Consider the following 18,387-nt stretch of genomic DNA (forward strand, 5'->3'; position numbering starts at 1 on the left):
TGAAGAATAACACAACACTTAAGGTATCAGCACAGTTAAAGGAAGGAGATTCTTACTGGTGGAAGACAACTTCACCTAACTTAGTTAAGTCTAAGCTAACTCTTAAGTTCTTATGAATTCCTTCCTGATGGCACTTGCAAGGAGAGGTTTCTCTGTGTTCAGCATAGAAGGAGCCATTTCAGTTTGAAGTGTTCTATTCCTTTAGCAATAAGCCCATCTCACATCCCTAAGACAAGAGCAGATACCTGTTATTCCCTGTTGAGCTGGTTTAAATAGTTTCTGGAAAACACTACCTCATCTCTCTCATCCCTCCCATTGTTCAGTTTCCTGAAAGTAGTATTTACCCTAAAGAGTGAGCTGCTGAGGCCTCCATGATTTATGGGTACCAGGTGGCTATATGCTCTTAAGTTCTGTGGCCCTCAAGGTATCTAGAACTGAAAATCCTTCTTCACTTAGTCTGTCTAAAATTTAGAAGGTCAAAATTATGGATTTACCAGTCTTGAAAAGAAGACCTTATAATGACACAGGGGCGATTCTGTGCTTTTCAAATCTCTTCATTCTGGATCTTTACAGATGCAGACAGAAATCAAGATGTTGATTTTACATATCAAATATCCAGAATTCCTAAACACTTTGTTGTAGAATAAAAGCTGAAATGCTAAGGTATGATCCCAAGCCCCATATATGATCTGATAGAAATTAAGGTTTCTTTCTGGGCTCTGCTATAAAGCCTATTTGTGATACATATACAGTAGGGAAAGGAAGAAACACTTCCTTGTGTTCTGTCTGAAGAACACCTAGGACCTTGAAGTCTGCCTAGGATATAACTTCAGCTTGCAAGCTTTATGTTTTATCATTTGCATTATGTTTGACTAGTAATTATTTGAAATTACAAATTCCACATCTGCCTCTTCTATGGACATTTGGCCTGTGTGCTGGTACATGGCAAATATAATATCACAATATGACTATTTTATTCTTATGCTGTATTTTTATGAACTATTAAAAACTCCATGCTTGTTTAAATAAAATGGAGTTTGCATTTAGTGTTATAGAATTGCCTTATTTTTACATTGTGTGGGCATACATATATATATAAATTTTTTATATTCTTTCTGCTCATAGCACTGAAAGTAGCATAATTACCTAGATTTGGTATATTTGGGGAATTTGATATAAAGAAATGTAATGTTTTCAGGAAATGTCCAGCTGTGTTGGAAAAGGCATGCTCTTAATGCAAGAGGTCTCCTTAGTATTCTCCCTTTCCTGTAATTCAGTGATGTTATCATGACTTTAAACAGGACATACGTGAACAGCCAGCAGCCTGGCATACTCCTAAATCTTTACACTGATTTCCAGTGTTCAGACTCTTCAACCCTTCAGGCAAACCCCAAACTGACTGGAGACAAGTGCATGGACTACCTAAACATATTCACTCTCTGATGCCACATCAGTAGCACATGAAATGACCTCAGTGGCAAGATCTCATGTGCTCTGGGTTGTGCTGCTGATGACTGAAGCTATCCCGAAATTGACCTTTGTGTTCTTATCAAACAAAACATGTGCTAGCCATAAATTTTGCAAAATTTGGCTTTTGAATGCAAGATAGACCTTCAAATTGCATCTTATTCCCAAGGTTTGTAGCATAAACAGAAAAGAACTGTGGAGGAATAAAAGATTGCTGTATGCTGCACAAGGTTCCTGGGGATAATGAAGAATATCTGCTGGGAAAGAAATACAGTAGATTTCTTGGAAAATTTTGATTTAATCTGGAAAAACATTTCTGATTCAAGAAGTAAAGTGAGTAAAGGAGAGATTTTTGTGTATTGATTTACAATTGTGAGGAATAGACAAGAATTTGAGGGTGGAAGGTCCATTGAAGAGTGGCCATTAGAAAATTGATTCATGATCATTCCAGTACAAGATGGAGGAAAAGAAGCTGAGTGACACAAGGCAGACTTCAATAAAAGCTGTTGAAGGGTTAGTGCTTTACAAAAAATACACACGAGAACACAATATCCATCCACAGGCATATACTACCCCACTGTGAAAAAAGAGAGAAAGTGCAGTAAGAGATCAGCTTGATTAGAGCATGAACTGTGCATGAACCTTAAACACAAGAAAGGATCAAGCTGGAAGCAGAAACTAGGTCAGGCTACTGAGGATGAGTGATAAATATAACATGAAGATAGAGGAACAAACTTTTAAAAAAATAAAAGCTCAAAACAAGATGCATCTGCCAAGAGGTATAATAATATAATTTTAGAAGTGAAGTTGTATCAGAGGGAAGGTGAAGGCAAGGATGGATTAGTCAGCTGTTCAGAAGAGAGGAAAAAATATCTCTAGATGATACTCAGATGGTAAAATTCTGTAATATCACTTTTTTGCCTCTGTCTTTAGAAGAATGATCAATTTCAATTGAAGGATATTATAGTCCCCACCAGCAATATAAGTACTGAATGTTAACTTTGAATGGGAAAATAAAAATTTAGAGTTTTTCAAGTCGGCAAGGGATTATGAGTTTCCTCATGAAGATATTGAAGAACTTCACAATGAATATTGGATAATAATGTTTTACCTGAGAACATGCTATAGGCAGGTAATGTCTTGAAAGGTTCAGGAAGAAAAAGATAGCAATTGTCTTTAAATAAGGAGAAAGGAAGATTAGGGTATGATTCAGCCACTAATTAAAAAAAAAAAATTTAATTTTTTGTATTCAAATGTTAAAAAAAATGTTAAATGTTAAAATGAAAATGTTAAAAAGAAAATGTTAAAAAATGAAAATGTTAAAAAAACCTGACAAAACAAGTTATTTGTTAGTACTGAAAGAAAACAAGGATGTGAACAGCAGCCAATAAGAAATTATCAAATCTATGTAATTTTTTCCTACAGCAGAACTGGATCTGAAAACTGTGCCATGCCATGCCACGTCAGCAAGTCAGCTACCTCTTTATCCTGCCATGGACCTATTCATCCCCAGTAGGCACCATTTGAGAGAGCTAGAGATTAAATTTAATCTAAGACTGTAGCTTGTTTGAGCTGCATAAAGCACCAGTTTATGGAGTTTGTTTGTGTAGCGTGCTGCAGTACTGACAACTTGAAAGTCAAAGAAACAGTTGGTGTTGATGTTGTGTTCTCCTCCTGCACCAAAACAAGACTCATGCAAGCTGTAAATGGGTGGGTGGGTTTTGGGCTACCTCCCAAATGCTTTGCCAGATACTGCACAGCAGAAAACAGGCAGACTAACTTTGGCTTTAAAAAAGAGTACTAGGACACACCTGACTGTGCTATCTTGTATATTTGCTGGCCTGGAACAATTTGGCATCTGGAATTGTGTCTTCCAGTCTGGGATCTCTTAATACTTTGCAGACACTACTCCCAGGGTGACAACCCACTCTTGTTGAACACTCTGCCAGTCTTCAACCTGGGCCAGAGCTCTTTTCACAGGAAGACACAATTCCAAATCTCGATAACCTTCAATAAAAGGTTATTGCTTTGAAACCAACAAATTCTTCACTATGTGGTCAAGAGAAACCAACAGCTTTAGGGTTTAACTCAGCAGACTGATTTTAGAGGCTGATGAACTCCACAGTTTTGATTAATTACTCCTTTTGATTGCAAAAGGAGTCTTAGCTGTGTTGTGCTTAGCTGAGTAGTGCATCAGTAGATGTCTCTGCTGCAGGTATCTGTGAAGCTTATTGAGCTGAATCCCCCTTCTGGTGACCTAGACTTGTCCCTCAAATGTTGGTAGTACTGGTCAAAAGGTGAAAATGTTGCCTGGGAGCTCACTGAGTGATGTCATAGGCTTGTGCCTTTGGGCAGTGAGGCTGTGTAGTGGCAGTGGTCACTTCTACTTTCCCAGCACCTGGAGGGCTGCTCCAAGCTCAGTTCTCAGAAGGAAATTTAAGTAGTTTGGCATAGGAATAATTTCTGTTAAGGGATGATGGAGCCTGACATGGCTCAATTTGTTTCCCCTCATTTGATAAGAGCTTTCTTTTTCACAATTAATAACCCTCTCTGCAGCTTGTTATATCCATTGCACTGCTGGTGTGAGAGTGGGGTGTAAAGGATACCAAGGACACTTGATAAGAGAATCATTAAAGGGTTTGGGTTGAAAAGGATCTTAAAGATCATCTGGTTCTGGCTCCTCTACCATGAGAAGGGACACTTCCCAGTAGACCAGGTTACTCCAAGTTCCACCCAGCCTGGCCTTGAACACTGCGACAGATGGGGCATCTACCACTTATCACAAAACCACAGAATGGTAATGGCTAGAAGGGACCATAAAACTCATCTAATCTGACCCCATCCTGCCATGGGCAGGGACACCTTCCATTAGACCAGGTTGCACAAGGCTTTATCCAACCTGGACTTGAGGACTAACAGTGTTGGGGCATTCACAGCCTCCCTGGGCAATCTGTTCCAGGGTCTCACCATGCTCATGGTAAAGAATTCCTTCTTAATATCTAACCTAATTTGTACCTCTTTCAATTTGTACCCCTTACTTCTTGTCCTATCATCACAACTTCCCAGAGCATAGCCTTTTAGAGGAAACTTTGTACAGATACACAAGGACCATCTTCCTGGAAGAGCTGGAGAGACATCAGCATTATCATCTCAACACTCTTGGGTAACTGATGCACACACCAGATTGTTTAATATCTCTTTAGCAGATTTGAAGAGCCCCAGCTGAGCCCCATCTGCTGCCTCCTACTTCACTGACACCTGGTGGGTTTTGGTGACATGGGGTCTACAGTAATTGGAATTAGTGGGAGTAACTGCTGAGAGAGGGGAAGGTAAAGGTTAGTGCCCAGGAAAGTTGACAGTAAACCCTTCAGATTCCATCCTTCCTGCTTGGGCTGCTGCTGATATTGCTGCACTCTCCCACTCTCTGCCAATGCCAATGAGGTCTGCTTGCATCCACTTTCACAAGAGTGAGTGGGAGTAACATGAGTCAGCTCCTTACCACTTCTTCAGTGCAGGTCATCTCTGCTTGGCATGCAGGCATCCAAGCTGCCAGGGTGGTTTTAGGGTGGCTATCCTAGGAATTTGCTCTTGGTTTTCCATAAGAAGCAGGTCACTGAAAACAAGTAGCTATTTTCTACACTCTGTCACTAGGGACTTCCCAACAGGGCAGATGGCAAACCTTCTGTTTAACAAGTGGTTTTATCCATTTCAACTACTCATTTCCATCTACAGTTGCTTGTTGATGCAAAAACAGTGTCTTAGGGTGAACTGTAGTTCATAAGGGAGATTTCCTGTCATCTTAGTGACTTTTCTTATACTTAAAACCACAGAGGATAATTTTATAAACTTCTCATTTATTTTCAGCATCTGCTTTAAGTGTTTGTGTAGTTGAGGGGTGAGGGAAAAACTGATGTCAGTAAGTGCTAGATTCATAAATGTTCTTTCTTTTTTTTAAAGTAGGGGCTTTTTGTTGTTCATTCTTCCTCTATCATAATTCTCAGGATGAGCTAGTGACTGGGATGATTCCTCTTCAAATATGTTACTTATAAATATTTTTAAAACACTTCCCCCTTAAAAAAGCTTCATAATCTGCAAGTTGAACTTCTTTTTACCAGATAAGATAAAAGAGGTTGAGCATGGTGATGCACTGACCTCTGCTGGCATCATCCTTTCTTACTGAAACTCCTTTAAATGCTGAATTTGATACTCCAGAAAATAGATAATACATCTGAGACAAGATCTGAGGCAGAATCAGCTCACGATGAAGTTACATTCTAATGCTACATTGAATCTAGCACTATGACTCTTTAACCAATCCACACAGTGCTGATTTCCTAAAGAAACCCTCAATCTTATGTTTTAAATAAGCTGTAAGAGTTGGATGATTTCTTTTGTAACTGCAGGCTCTGAGTTAGACCAGGTATTGGCTGTCTGTCCTTCTGTGGCAACATATGGCTGAGATGTGTGCAATGTCTCTGTCAGGTGCTCTGGCTTGGATGGACTGTGTGCCCCTGCCTGACTCCAGCCTGCTCTGTACTGCCACATCACCCTGAGCCAACAGGAACCATCAGGCAGGTCTGTTTATGCACTGTTGGCCTGTGACAGTGACCTTCTCTGCAACCCCTGAAGCAACTGTGACCAAGTAGCTCCCATTAATGCTGCATCTCTCCTGGAGATGGGGTGCTAGTTGCCAAAAGCATTAAAGGAAGCTGGTGGAGAGAAATGGCATTTTCAAGGCTGTTGTCCCTCTGAGTTTAGTTTGGGATGGAATTACTTACTCTCTAGAAATTGCTCTCTACTGTAGTCCCTGCTCTGTGGCTCTGATCCTCCTCTGATGGAAATGACTTCCAGGTGGCAAGCCAGGTTTGGTTCAGATGAAACTCCAGGTGATACAAAGAACTGATGGGTAAAGCAATCAAAACACTGCTAAGGAACATAATACTCTCAGGAAACTGAAGACTGTGTGCAGGGAGGAATGACCTGGGGACATGGTTATGTGGGACATGGTTATGTGAGCTATGGCTGTCTTAGTACAAGGAACTTTCCTTTACTGTTTGCCCACACAAGGACTAAATACCTCAGAATTTACTGTCTAGGAGATATCTGTACTCCTTTCCAGTTTTCTGGGGGCACCTGCATGACTCGTGTGTATTTAAGAAATTCCCTAGAGACTTCTAGGCTTACTGAATAACTGTAGGAAAATCCATGAATCCGTACTTTGTTAGTACTCCTGTCAGTCTGCACACATTTCAAAGTGAACCTATGCCTGTTGCCTGTGGGCTAACCTTTGGAAATAAATTTTAAAGTAGAGTGGAGAAAGAAAGAAGTTCCCCAGCCCTTGTTTGTTACATAGTGAGCAAAATGGTTGGCTTTTGTTTTGGAAGGAGACCTGCCTAATTGAGCTGAGAGGAACAGGAATATGAAGGTACATGCCTGCTCAGGTGCTGCTCAAAGAGGAGGCTGAGCCTCAGCTGCTCTGTCAGAATATGAGTCATGTTTTTATTTGTATTTTTCTGAGCCTGAATTGAGAAAGCTTGTACAAGAAATTTTACAGCCCTTGACATCACTCTGCACTTTTGCAAGACAATAGCCTGACATTTTGCCCTAGGTGTTGGATTAAATAGTAACTGGAGATTGTGCAAATACTTCTCTTAGCCACAATTATCATGCCAAGGTCTTGCACAAGCTGGGGACTTCTGTGGCTGGGGTGGTTACTCTAACGCGTGACATTAAGATAGCAGCTCTGTATGTCTGTCTGTCTGTCTGTCTGCATCACTGTTGCTTGGTTTCTTTTTGAAAACACTGGTAGAAAGCCCACACAGGAGGACCTGAGGGAAGAACCACATCCTCACCACCAATGCTTGCCATCAGGGTGAATCTGGGTGGTACACAGAGTCCACACCGAGCACAGGCAAGCTGCAAGCACACCACTCTCCTGCTGTACACCAGCATTTTGACACAAGTTTATCCCTGGTTTTGGTTCTCTAGGGTGTCACACTCCAGTAAGCATGGCAATGAAAAAGAACATAGACTTCTGCATAAATGTTCTTGCACAGTTGTATTCTATATTTCCTTTAAATTGCCCTCTTCTAAACTCTGTGAGACCAAAGGGAGTTGAGACCGTAAGAGCAAACAAACTTGCATTTCTCAACCTCGTGCTAATAGTTGCAAGGCTGAAATCATTTGGGGATTTTTTGCTTACACAATAGCTGAGGTCTCTTGGGTGAAGAGTGAGTTTCACGTGTTCTGATACCTGATATGCTCTCAGAAAATTTTTTATCCTTTTAGGACCATTGTTTTCCCCTTCACCCAGCCCTGCAGTGATTTATTAGCTTTAACTAAATAATCTCACCATCTCTTTTCAAGCTGTAATACTAGGAATGTGGCACCAGCACTTTCCTTTCTCAGCAGTACACCTAGTGGGTAAAATATAAATGCAGGGACAGCAGAACTGTGTTCCCCTTTTAGCTGCCCACTTGCTCTCCAGCTGCTAACTTTTGGCTCTTGCATGGTGGTATCTTGTGACCTCTTTTCCTCACAGTTGCCTTACAGTGCTCATGTGAGCCACTGTGGGTGACTGTTTTAAATTTATCATACTTCCTCCCACAGGCAAAAAAAATTTCAATGTCTTTGGCTGCCTCTGTCCTGAGGTTCTTCTCTTGTGGTTGTCCAAACTGGGGGACCTGCTCAAGCCCCTTGTACAGGAATGAGAAGCACAGAGATCTGTGTGCCTGAGACAGGTCTGGAACACTCTGAGAGACAGCTGTGATCCCCAAGTGGTAGGCATGGTCCTTGCAGATCACAGGATCCACTGGGAGAGAGCAGGTTTGGAAAGGAGCAACCTGACATGTATGAGGCTGAGCTTTTGCATCCCTTGGTTGACTGTATGAAGGAAAGCAGGTGTTATGAAAGATGACTGAGATGATCATCAATGAAAAGGAAAGGGACAAGCAGCAGGAAGAAAAAGGGGGTTGGAGACTATGGTCGTACCACTGAAAAAATAAGGGCACCTGAAATGTGAATCTTTAGTAATGTGGTGTCCTTAGTAAGGAGGTAGAAATCAACCAGAAAGCTTTGGTAGCAGTATGTCTCTGTTTGAGCCAATCTGAAGAAGATTACATGGTGGGCATGCTAGATGTGCTCCTTTCCCCCTGTTGACTTCAGAGGGTTGTTAGCTTGTATCCAGAAGCAGTTGGGAAGAAAGAAAAGATACCATGGAAGGAGAAGCAGATGTATGGAAGCTTACACCCTATCTGCTTAAAAGATACCCAAATTAAAAACTCATGTTAGTCTGGCTAACTGCATGTCCTACAAGTCTAGGACTGTTTGATTCTAACTGTGTTTGCCCTTCTAATTCTGTTTTTCTGGTCACATCTCCTGGCCTGGAACGTGGCTGCAGCCTCAGAGCACTGCTGGGGCTGTAAGAGCCCTTGCAGGAGTCTCCTTTTCAACCTCCTGCCAAAGCCAGGCAGGAGTGGGATGGGATGGGATGGGATGGGATGGGATGGGATGGGATGGGATGGGATGGGATGGGATGGGATGGGATGGGATGGGATGGGATGGGATGGGATGGGATGGGATGGGATGGCTGCTCAGGGCTTGGTCCACTTGGTGCTGCAACACAACTACAAGAGGAGATGCAGCAGGGTTTTAGATATAACGGGCTACAGATGTTTAAAGGTGAATCCCCAGGACCCTCTCAGACAGGGCACCAGCAGCAAATACACCCTGCGGTGTACAGCCCTCAGCAAAGCTATCAGCCCCCTCTACCTAAGGCAGTAGTAAGAAAGTGAAAAAAATCCCCTTTCTGGAACCTTCTGCCCTCTTGGTCTGTGGATGTGGCACTTGGGGACATGGTTTAGAGGTAAAGATGGTATTGCTGGGCTAAAGGTTGGACTCAATGATCTTAGAGACCACTTCCCCAACTTTAATGATTCTAGGATTCTATGTGACCTCCACAAGAGGCAAGCAATGTCCATTCCTTTTCCTTTGGCCTAAAACCCAAGGGTCTGTTAGTCAGCTTATCAAAATGTTGAAGAGAGGCTGTTTTTAAGAAACTTATGATATAGTTGATAAGATTTTGCATCAATTCAGCTTGTGGTTTAAAAAATAATTGTGGGTAAGAAAATAGGAAGAAAAACTGTACCAGATTAGGCAACTGCATAAATCATTTCCCTAAAAAAAAATTCCCTTCCTCTTATAAAAACCCCAATCCCAAACCTAACAAGTAAAAAAAACATACCAAAAAGGAAATAACTCTCCTAGGTGCCAGGTTCTATTTCCTGTAAACCATCAATTGATTAGTTTTGTGTTAACCTCCTTTCCCCACTATCTGAGCCCTGACCTTCCTTTAAATATGGTGCAGAGACTGAAAATATGGGTCAAACCCTGTAGGCTGATACAAAGTTTTGTCTACATCAGAGGACCTGAGGACCATTTCAGGATCAGAAATAGTTCAAATACATTTAGAGCAATGTCTGAATTTTTAGTTGATGGTTCTTATCACACCCATGAACTTAGTGAAATTCTTTCTAGCACAGCTGTTCATATAGAAAAGTCAGTAAGTGCAACAATGAGCAATGGGTGTGACATCATGTTCTTCACTTGTAACCAGGGAACAGGAAAAACTTGCATTTCAACTTGCCACAAATGTCCTTGCTTCCTGTAGCTTCTAACATGTGTGCTGTAAAAAAATGTGTTTGTATGCTCCTGTATTACTCAGCTTTATTAATATAAATTGATTAGTTGCCTCTGCCATGATGATTTCAGGTAAACGAGACATGGAGGTATATAACTGAAAGAAAAAATTTCAGCTTTGTTTTTACAGAAAAACCTGTCAATCAGGAACACCCTAGTTCATGGAAAAGCCAATTGTGAAAACAGTCTTCACACTTAAGTCTTGTGTAGGATTTTTTTTTTTTTTGTAAGAGGCAATGGATTTTTTCCCTGGTAAGGCATGGTGTGGTTCCAAGAGTCTTACTGCATCTGCAGTTCAAGAGAAAGAAAATTGCCATGGAAAATGAAACATGAAAACTACTACAGTCAGGTGGGGTTTGGTCACTGCTAGAGCTTCTCTGTGTCTTGCTTGTGACACTCATGCAGACAGCTGAGCTCCCAGTGCATTGGAATGGCTTCTTACCACTGCTTTTAGTGGAAGGTGGTTTGTTAACATTTTGGAGCTTGGCAAATCTGCTTTTATGGCCAGACAATTTTGCAGGCTGCATGTTCTACACAGTGATAGCACACACTCTAATTAAAAATGCTATGTGACAACTTGAAGGGTATTTATTATACTAGGATAGAGTTTTAAGATGGGTTTATTTAGTGTATGTTTGAATACCAATTAATTAGCTTGGGCAAAAAAACCCCATAACATAAACTCATGGTGGGAAAAGTTAACTGGAATGTTTGTATGAACCCTTCCAGCAAAACTGCTATCCTGGGTGTGCAGGAGTGGGACTACCCTGGTAGCTGCAGCCCTTGTGCAAGTTTTCACCTCTGCATTCCTGACACAAGTACCAGTGGAAAACAACCAATGGACAGTGGGATTGAGGAGATGTGGATAGGAAAACAAAAAAGGCCCAATAATATGTATCAAGTACTTTATAAATGACTGTGCTATTAATTACTGCCCTGTGGTAGTATGGGAGGTCAACATTGTGCTTTGTTACCCTGCAATAAAATAAGTAAATGTAATAAGAGATGAAGTACTTAGGTTACCTGTCCCCTTGGGAAACCGATATAATTTTTCTGTTGTAGATTTTGGCATCTAATATTAGCAATGTTTGACCCCGACTGACATCCTGAGCTCAGCTTCTACCAGCCCTGCATCTAAATCCTTTGTCATGGATGACTTGTGCTGTTTGCAGAGTGAAGTTCTGTTGGAAGATGAACATTTACTGCAGATCATGTCTGCACTGCCCGAGACATCCAGCCTTGCCTGCTTTTCCTATTGTGCCCCAATAGATGTGAAATGCAGGCAGAGGCCAAAAAGAAGAACCAAGTCTATGAAACTGTGACAGACACAGCTCTGCAGGGCACAGAACAAGATTGGTCTGCACTGAGGATGCAGCTTATCTGATCTGTATCAGCTTGTGAGTCATTGTTGCTGAAGCATGGACTTTAAAAGGTCTTGCTCCATGGCAGGTTATGGTTGACAGTACAAATCAGCAATACACGGGGGGAAAAGAACTCACCACCTTTAGAAGAATATTCAGTTATTTCCCAGCAATCCATTATCAACCCAAGGTCACCAAGGCTTAACCAACATGAGAACCACAGGAGTTAAAGTCTGGATGGCTTAAAGACCCAGACATTGTTACCTCCAACCTTTGCCCAGTACTGGAAATCTGTCCCGAAGGACATGGGAGCCGAATTTTCACAGGTGATCACAGGAAGAAAGTGGGATGCTATTTATGGTGCTGAAGGACACATGACTCACTCCCTCAGCTTCATCAAAGTGATTAATTTAAGCACAAAAAGAGTCCTTCCTCCTCCTCCCCATCATGTGCCACCCAGCTAGAAGATGCACACAGGAAAGACATGGACAGGGAACAGTGTCTTGATGGTCCTGCTTTTCCCAGGGCAATGCTTCAGCTTCACCCTGCCCAGGCAGCTGCCTCTGATGCTGAACTGAGAGCTGCCTTTGTGGATGAAAACTGTGAGTCTGTAGTCGCATCACCTTCTCCAGGGATTGGGACATCAGAGTAGAGGGCTTTGTTTCTGACCTGTTCCAATTAAGAAAAAAAGACAGAGATTCATGCAGGACAGGAAATTCCCACAAGTTTGAAGGGTTAGATAACAATCTAATGACAAAGGGAGGAATGAGGAGGTTTCCTTTGTACCTGTAACTTGAAATCCTTTCTAGTGGATGGGAATGCATTTAATTTTTTGTGTCACCCCAGCTTCTCTGTTAGGTTGTAGCAACAGTTCTCTTCTAGCCCAGTTCTCTTCTTGCTCATGGTTTCTCAGATGCTGGGTCTGAGGAGAGAGTTTTGTTTATCTCCCCCTTAAGTTTCCCTTCCTAGTAGAACATTATGAGCAGTTCTCCTGTGCATGTTGGAAGGGTTTTTCTTACCTTGTTTGGCTCCTTGTTAGTGCCAGACATGAAGTAAGCTGGCTGTACCAAAAGTATTTTAGGGTGTTTTAACTCTTCTTATGAATAATGATGTAGTTAAGTTGAAATTAAAATCTTGCTTGCTTCTGTTTGAGAGGAAGATTATTTTGTCTGCATCTTGATCCGTGCCCACTGAAGCCTCTCTTGTATTGGTGGGAATGGATCAAAATGGAAGAATTTGAGGATTTTTTTCTGCATGTTTTTCTGTTTTAAAAATTTCAATTAAAATTTTCACTAATAAAATTCAACTCTATTTTTTCCTCTCAGCAACACTGTACCCCATGTCTAACCACCCCAGTAGCATTTTTACCAGCCACTGAATTTTACCACTGGCTTTGCCTGTTGCAAATAATGCCAGGGCTGTTTCTTCATGGTGGAATTGGCACATTGTAATGTGTTTGGGCAACCTAAATCCCACCCCAGTGCTTCTGCCTAAGGTTTCCGGCCAGCTGGTGCCAGATTATCAGAGACACATCACTGACAGGCAGCTCCATGCACAGGGACCAAGCACAAGAAGGGCTCCAGACCACCTCCCATCCTCATCAAATCCTGCGCACAGCATTGCAAGGTTGGATAGCCATTGTGGTCTCATAACTCTAGAAGCAAACACAGACAAGCAGTTCCAAACTCTCAGCAAGTCTGGGCTGCATTTTACTTCCCAGATCTTTTTATTACCCAGAGTGACCTCCCTGATGCTGCAAGCTGCCTCCTTGATGATTCCCCTGCTCTTAGGACACATCATGGCTGCTGCCCCTAGATATACAATCTCCTCTCAGAAATATTAAGCTGTCTGTTTGTTCCAAAGCCAGAAATTAGGTGAAGGTTGAGAGGACTTATCAGTAAGTCAGGACAGGGACAAATACACACATTGCCCAGGGCGTTGGACACGTCCTCAGAACAAACACCCCAAATCCAGGCAATTCCGTTAAAGCTGTTTACATGCTTAGTGGTATTTCTGTGCATTACAGCATAGAGTAAAGGTGTTCCATATCTGAAAATAAAAAACTGGGTTGGAAGACAAAAGTCTCATGCAACATCTCAAATACTGAATATTTTCAAATGAATGTTATAAACCTCTAATTCATCTGAACAAATCAACTGATTTCTCTTAGACTGAGGACATCACATATTGGTATGCCAAAGTGTTTAAATATATAAAGTCCACTTTAAAGCTCTATGACTGCTGCCTCTGTGACTAACAAACCAGAAATTTCACTCTGACCCACAGCTATAAATCAGACCTGCACTTCCATCAATCCCCACACTGATGTATCTGCCTGTTTTGACTCACTCAGATGCTACCAGCTTCAACCTCTTCAGTACTGAATGCTTCAAAACTGATAAGCTCCTTCTGGGTAAGTTCTTTGTCTTTTGAGGTCTGTCTCATCTTTTTAATGCAGACATTTATTTTGTGAGGAGGGTAAATCTTGGGCTTTTTCATGCCCTGCTTCCTCCTCTTGAAATTTGCTTATTATTTCTGCAAATACTGATAAAAGTTATCCTTGCCTTGACTGTGCCTCAGAAGACATGCTTATTCAGGGCTTTAATCATATGCTGATTAACTTCCTGTCATTGGTTTATGGAATTCCTAAATCCCTCCTGAGAGATTGTGATCTCAGAACTAAACCAAGAGCAACTCTCTTGACATCTCTAGCAATTCCAGTACAAGCAAAGAACTGAGACATAAACTCAGACTTGAAAGGGTAGGAATTAAAAGGGTTTGGACAGGGCTAGAGATTTCCTGATAGAGTATTTCTGTTGAGGTGAGACCTGCAAGATCATATCCATATTACTCAGCAGACACTTCACATTGCTAGGGTGTAAAGTCCTGTGTTAAGGCCCTCAGAATAAAAAGTGGGATTTCAGTTTCATGGTTCTTTTTGAGTTTTCTGTTACTCATTTCAAATCCACAACCAAAGACCTTTTAATTTTTTTCTTTCCACAGTTATGTTTTGCCTTTTAGTCCATGCAATTTCACACAGGTTTGTTTCACAAGACTGGAACCATGTCTGGCTGTACTATATTCATCATGGTAGTATCCAGAGACTGTCTGACCGTTGTTTTGTCACACCTTCATAGTCTTAACTTTCTAAGAAAATGAAGAATTAAAGTTGGCTTTGATTTTTACTCCTAGCCTTCTCTTATTGAAATACTTTCCTATTTATTTCATTCCAGGAAGGGAATAACACTTCCCTGTAACTGTTCTCAGCTATTGTGGTGGTGCAAAACCACACAGCCACCAAATAGTGTCTTTTCTTTCCTACCTTCTCCTTTGCTTTACTTCATTCCTTTTGGCATTTCATCCTTTTTTTGTGCCAAGCTACAGCTTGGTGCACATCTATTCTGCATCTACTGGCAGCTAGTTTTGTGATACTCTGTAAGACCTGGTATATAAACAGCAGCCTGGACTGGTACATATAACTGTAAGCATCTCCCTGAAGCCCAGGCAGTCCTGCTATCCTGGCATGGAAATTACTAATTTAGCTGACTGTTAACCTGTTAACAGCAAGTTTTGCTCTGTACATATACACTGCTCTGCCTCGTGCAAAAACTAGTTGGTGAAAAAAGCCTACCTGGAAAATACATCCTTGCATTAAGAAGCACAACACTGCAGCAGCCTGAAGTATTGCTAATCCCGACTGCAGTACGATCCCAGAGCACTTCCATCACAGCTCCATTGTAGATGACACTCTAGGAATGCTGCCCTGTGGAAAAAGAGGAGCTAATCTTCTCTATCCATTCTTTCAGTTGGAGTTTCAGCTCACCATTCTTTACTTAGGGAACTGTGTGTTTTAGTGCGCTTGTGGAACATTAAAGGGTAGGTCAGATCCTTTCTCCATCTCTCTGGGAAGGCTGAGAACACACCCTGCTTCAAGAACGGCACCGAGGGTATGCATGTTTGCCTCTACATGCCACTCACTCATCAATTTACCTCATGCCTCTTTACACAGAAAAGCTTTTTGAAGAGCTTGCCAAGATTTCTGCCAGGTGGCATCGTAACTGAATTTCACCACAGCTGAGAGCCTGACAAGCTCTGCTGGACAGACACAGCAGGAAAATAGGGTACTTCTAAAGTATCTATATATTTGTAAATATTTATCTTAAGCCTTCTTGCCTCAATAGATTTCAAATGCAGCAGCAGCATGGCACACACCGCTACCTGGCGCTTCCCCCGCCTGCCCCTGGCCGCAGGCTCCTCCTGGAGCAGTGCCCCGGCAGCCCAGAGAGCGGCTCTGCGCTTCGGGCAGCGCCGCTCCACCACAACCACTTCTCCTCCTCTTCTTCTTCATCCCTCCCGCCCCTTTTCACCCTCCTCAAACCTGCGGCCACTTGAGCCGGGCGGGGCAGCTCCGCCCCGCCTGGGTGCGGGGCCCGGGGCGAGCTGGCTGCTCACGGCTTCCCGAGGAGCCGGCATGGAAACGGACTCGTTCCTCGGAGTGAGTAAAGCAGTGGCGAGGGAGCGGGAGGCAGGGAGGGAGGGAGGGAGGGATGCGGCTCCTGGCGGGGTCCAGCGGCGGAGGCCTGGTCCCCACCGCCCTGAGGGGCTGGCAGGCCGCTCCTCGCCGGGGCTCGGGCACTGCTCCTCACAGGGGTTCCTGTAACTCCCGTGAGGGTTTTTTTAGCTGCTGGGTCGGCTGCAGCACATGTTTTACTGATGTCATCACGAGTCGTTCTTTAATTATATCTGCCTCCCGGAACTGCGTTGGCCGGGGTTTGGCCGTGTCCCAGCGCTCGGGGCCGGCGGGGCGCAGCCGCTCCGGGCGAGGGACAGTCCCGATGCTCTCGGTGTCCTGGGGCTGGAGGGTGGTGTTCTCCAGCGGCTTTACACGTCTGCATATTTTACTGCTTGTTTATTGCGTGTGTCCCGGTAAAGTCCTCAAAATGTAATCGCTGCCTGTAGGCAGAGCGCCCAGGGCAGGTCAGACGGCTGATGCGAGCGAGGGGAGCGAGGGTGGTTGGGGCGGGCTGCTCCTGACTGCAAGCCAAGTGCCCGCCGGAGTCTCTCTGTCACTCCCCTGCTCAGCAAGGGGAGAGGAAAATGTAATGAAAGGCTCATAGTCCGAGATAAGGACAGGGAGAGATCCCTCACCAGGTACCATCACTAAAAAAGGGAAAGCAGACTCGATTTGAATTCATTACCAATAAAATCAGAGTAAGGTAATGAGAAATAATCAGCAAATCTTAGACCACCTACTGCCCATTCCTCCATTCTCCCAGGGTGCAACTTCACTGATGATTTCCTGATTACCTGCAGTGGCACAGGGGGATGTGGAATGGGGGCTGAGGTCAGTTCATCAAATATTGTCTCTACTAATCCTTCCTCCCCAGGGGGAGGACCCCTCACACTTTTCTGCTCCAGCATGGTCCCTCCTATGGGAAACAGTCCTCCACAAATTTCTCCAACATCAGTCCTTCCCAAGAGCTGCAGTTCTTTGTGATCTGCTTCAATGTGGGTCCTTTCCATAGGGTCACAAGTCCTGCCAGCAAACCTGCTCCAGTGTGGGCTCCTCTCTCCATGAGACCACAGATCTTGCCAGAAGCCTGCTCCCACATGGGCTACCCATAGGATCACATTCCCTTTTGGGCATTCACCAGCTCTAGTGTGGGACCCTCCACAGGCTGCAGGTAGAGGACTCTGCTCCAGAATGGATCTCTGTGAGCTGCAGGGGCCCAGCTGCCTCACCATAGTCTTTGCTGTAGGCTGCAGGTGAATTTCTGCTCCGGTGCCTGGAGCACCTCCTGCCCCTCCTTCTGCACTGGCCCTGGTGTCTGCAGAGTTGTCTCTCATATATTCTTACTCCTCTTTTCCTGGCTGCTGCTGCACAGCAACTTTTCCTCCCTTCTTGAACCTGTTACCCCAGAGGCTCTACCACTGTTGTTGATGGGCTCAGCCTTGGCCCGCCTTGGAGCCAGCTGGCATTGGCTCTGTTCTACCCGGGGAGAGGTTCTGGCAGCTTCTCACAGGAATCAGCTCTATAGACTCCCTCCCTATCAAAGTCTTGCCATACAAACTCAACACAGTAGTTTATCACAGTACTGTGTGTAGGGTAGACTTACCTGTCTGAAAAGGGGAATAAAGAAGCAGTTCTTGTTTGTGAAGTTTAGGATTTGGTCATGAGAGACAGCAGCTAATGGCTGCAGTTTCATTTCTCCAAGTAAGCCTTGGTTTCTCCCTAAAGGTTGCCCATCAAACACAAGGCAGCAGCTGAGTTTAGAGGTGAACATCTAGGGCTTTGCATTGCATAGGAGAGCAGGACAAACCCTGGTCCAGTCACTTTTGTACAGGACTTGATCAGCAGATGGCCATGGTGCAGTTCCTGCCAGGCACTGCCAGTGGCTGCCATCCCCAGTCACAGGGTACTGTGGAAGGAGAGGAAGAGGAGAAGATGTGCATCTCTCACATGTCTGTGTTTGCAGGACTGCAGCATGTCTTGGTCTTTGCTGTTTCTGCTCTCTGCTGGCTTTCCTCAGGCCCAGAAGGACACTCTTTGAAGTGTCCTGGTCCTGCAGAGGCTGGGACATCGATGGCAGCTGTGCTGCCTGTGGGCTCTGGCTGGACAATGCCAAGGGATCTCTTGTACAGCTCAGTAAAGGCAATTGCAGGGCTTGATGCCTCTGCAGGGACTCCTGAGCATGTGCAATCTTGCCTCTGTGGTGAACTGGAGAAAGGGACCAGCATGGCAGAAACACAGCTTTTTTTTCTGTCAGCTGTGAGGCTGTGCCTGTGTTAGCCCAAGGAAGGCAGCAAGAGCACATGGCAGGAGGAGAGTGGCAGCAGGCAAACCTGCACCCTTGGATGCATC

General features: G+C 43.7%; 1 protein-coding gene and 2 long non-coding RNA genes across 4 annotated transcripts in view; 2 read left to right on the forward strand and 1 right to left on the reverse strand.

The window, feature by feature from the left end:
* LOC135293724 (uncharacterized) lies at positions 1-3,002 on the forward strand. Of its 2 annotated transcripts, none has more exons than XR_010355830.1 (3): positions 1-83; positions 574-663; positions 2,893-3,002. It is a non-coding gene; the product is annotated as an uncharacterized LOC135293724 (long non-coding RNA). The 2 variants fall into 2 exon arrangements; XR_010355831.1 differs by having other exon boundaries at positions 2,896-2,987.
* On the reverse strand, positions 2,754-16,040 carry LOC135293723 (uncharacterized). The gene is made up of 4 exons (XR_010355829.1): positions 15,904-16,040; positions 15,157-15,288; positions 12,312-12,447; positions 2,754-12,194 (listed from the first exon to the last, which is right to left on the reverse strand). It is a non-coding gene; the product is annotated as an uncharacterized LOC135293723 (long non-coding RNA).
* PLCXD1 (phosphatidylinositol specific phospholipase C X domain containing 1) overlaps positions 15,890-18,387 on the forward strand; it is an 18,502-nt gene continuing 16,004 nt past the window's right edge. Inside the window, exon 1 of the mRNA XM_064408210.1 lies at positions 15,890-16,020. The gene's annotated coding sequence lies outside the window, so the exon portion shown is untranslated. The remainder of the gene's footprint in view (positions 16,021-18,387) is intronic.

This window comes from Passer domesticus, chromosome 2 (genome assembly GCF_036417665.1).
Source record: "Passer domesticus isolate bPasDom1 chromosome 2, bPasDom1.hap1, whole genome shotgun sequence".
In the NCBI taxonomy this organism is placed as follows: Eukaryota; Metazoa; Chordata; class Aves; order Passeriformes; family Passeridae; genus Passer; species Passer domesticus.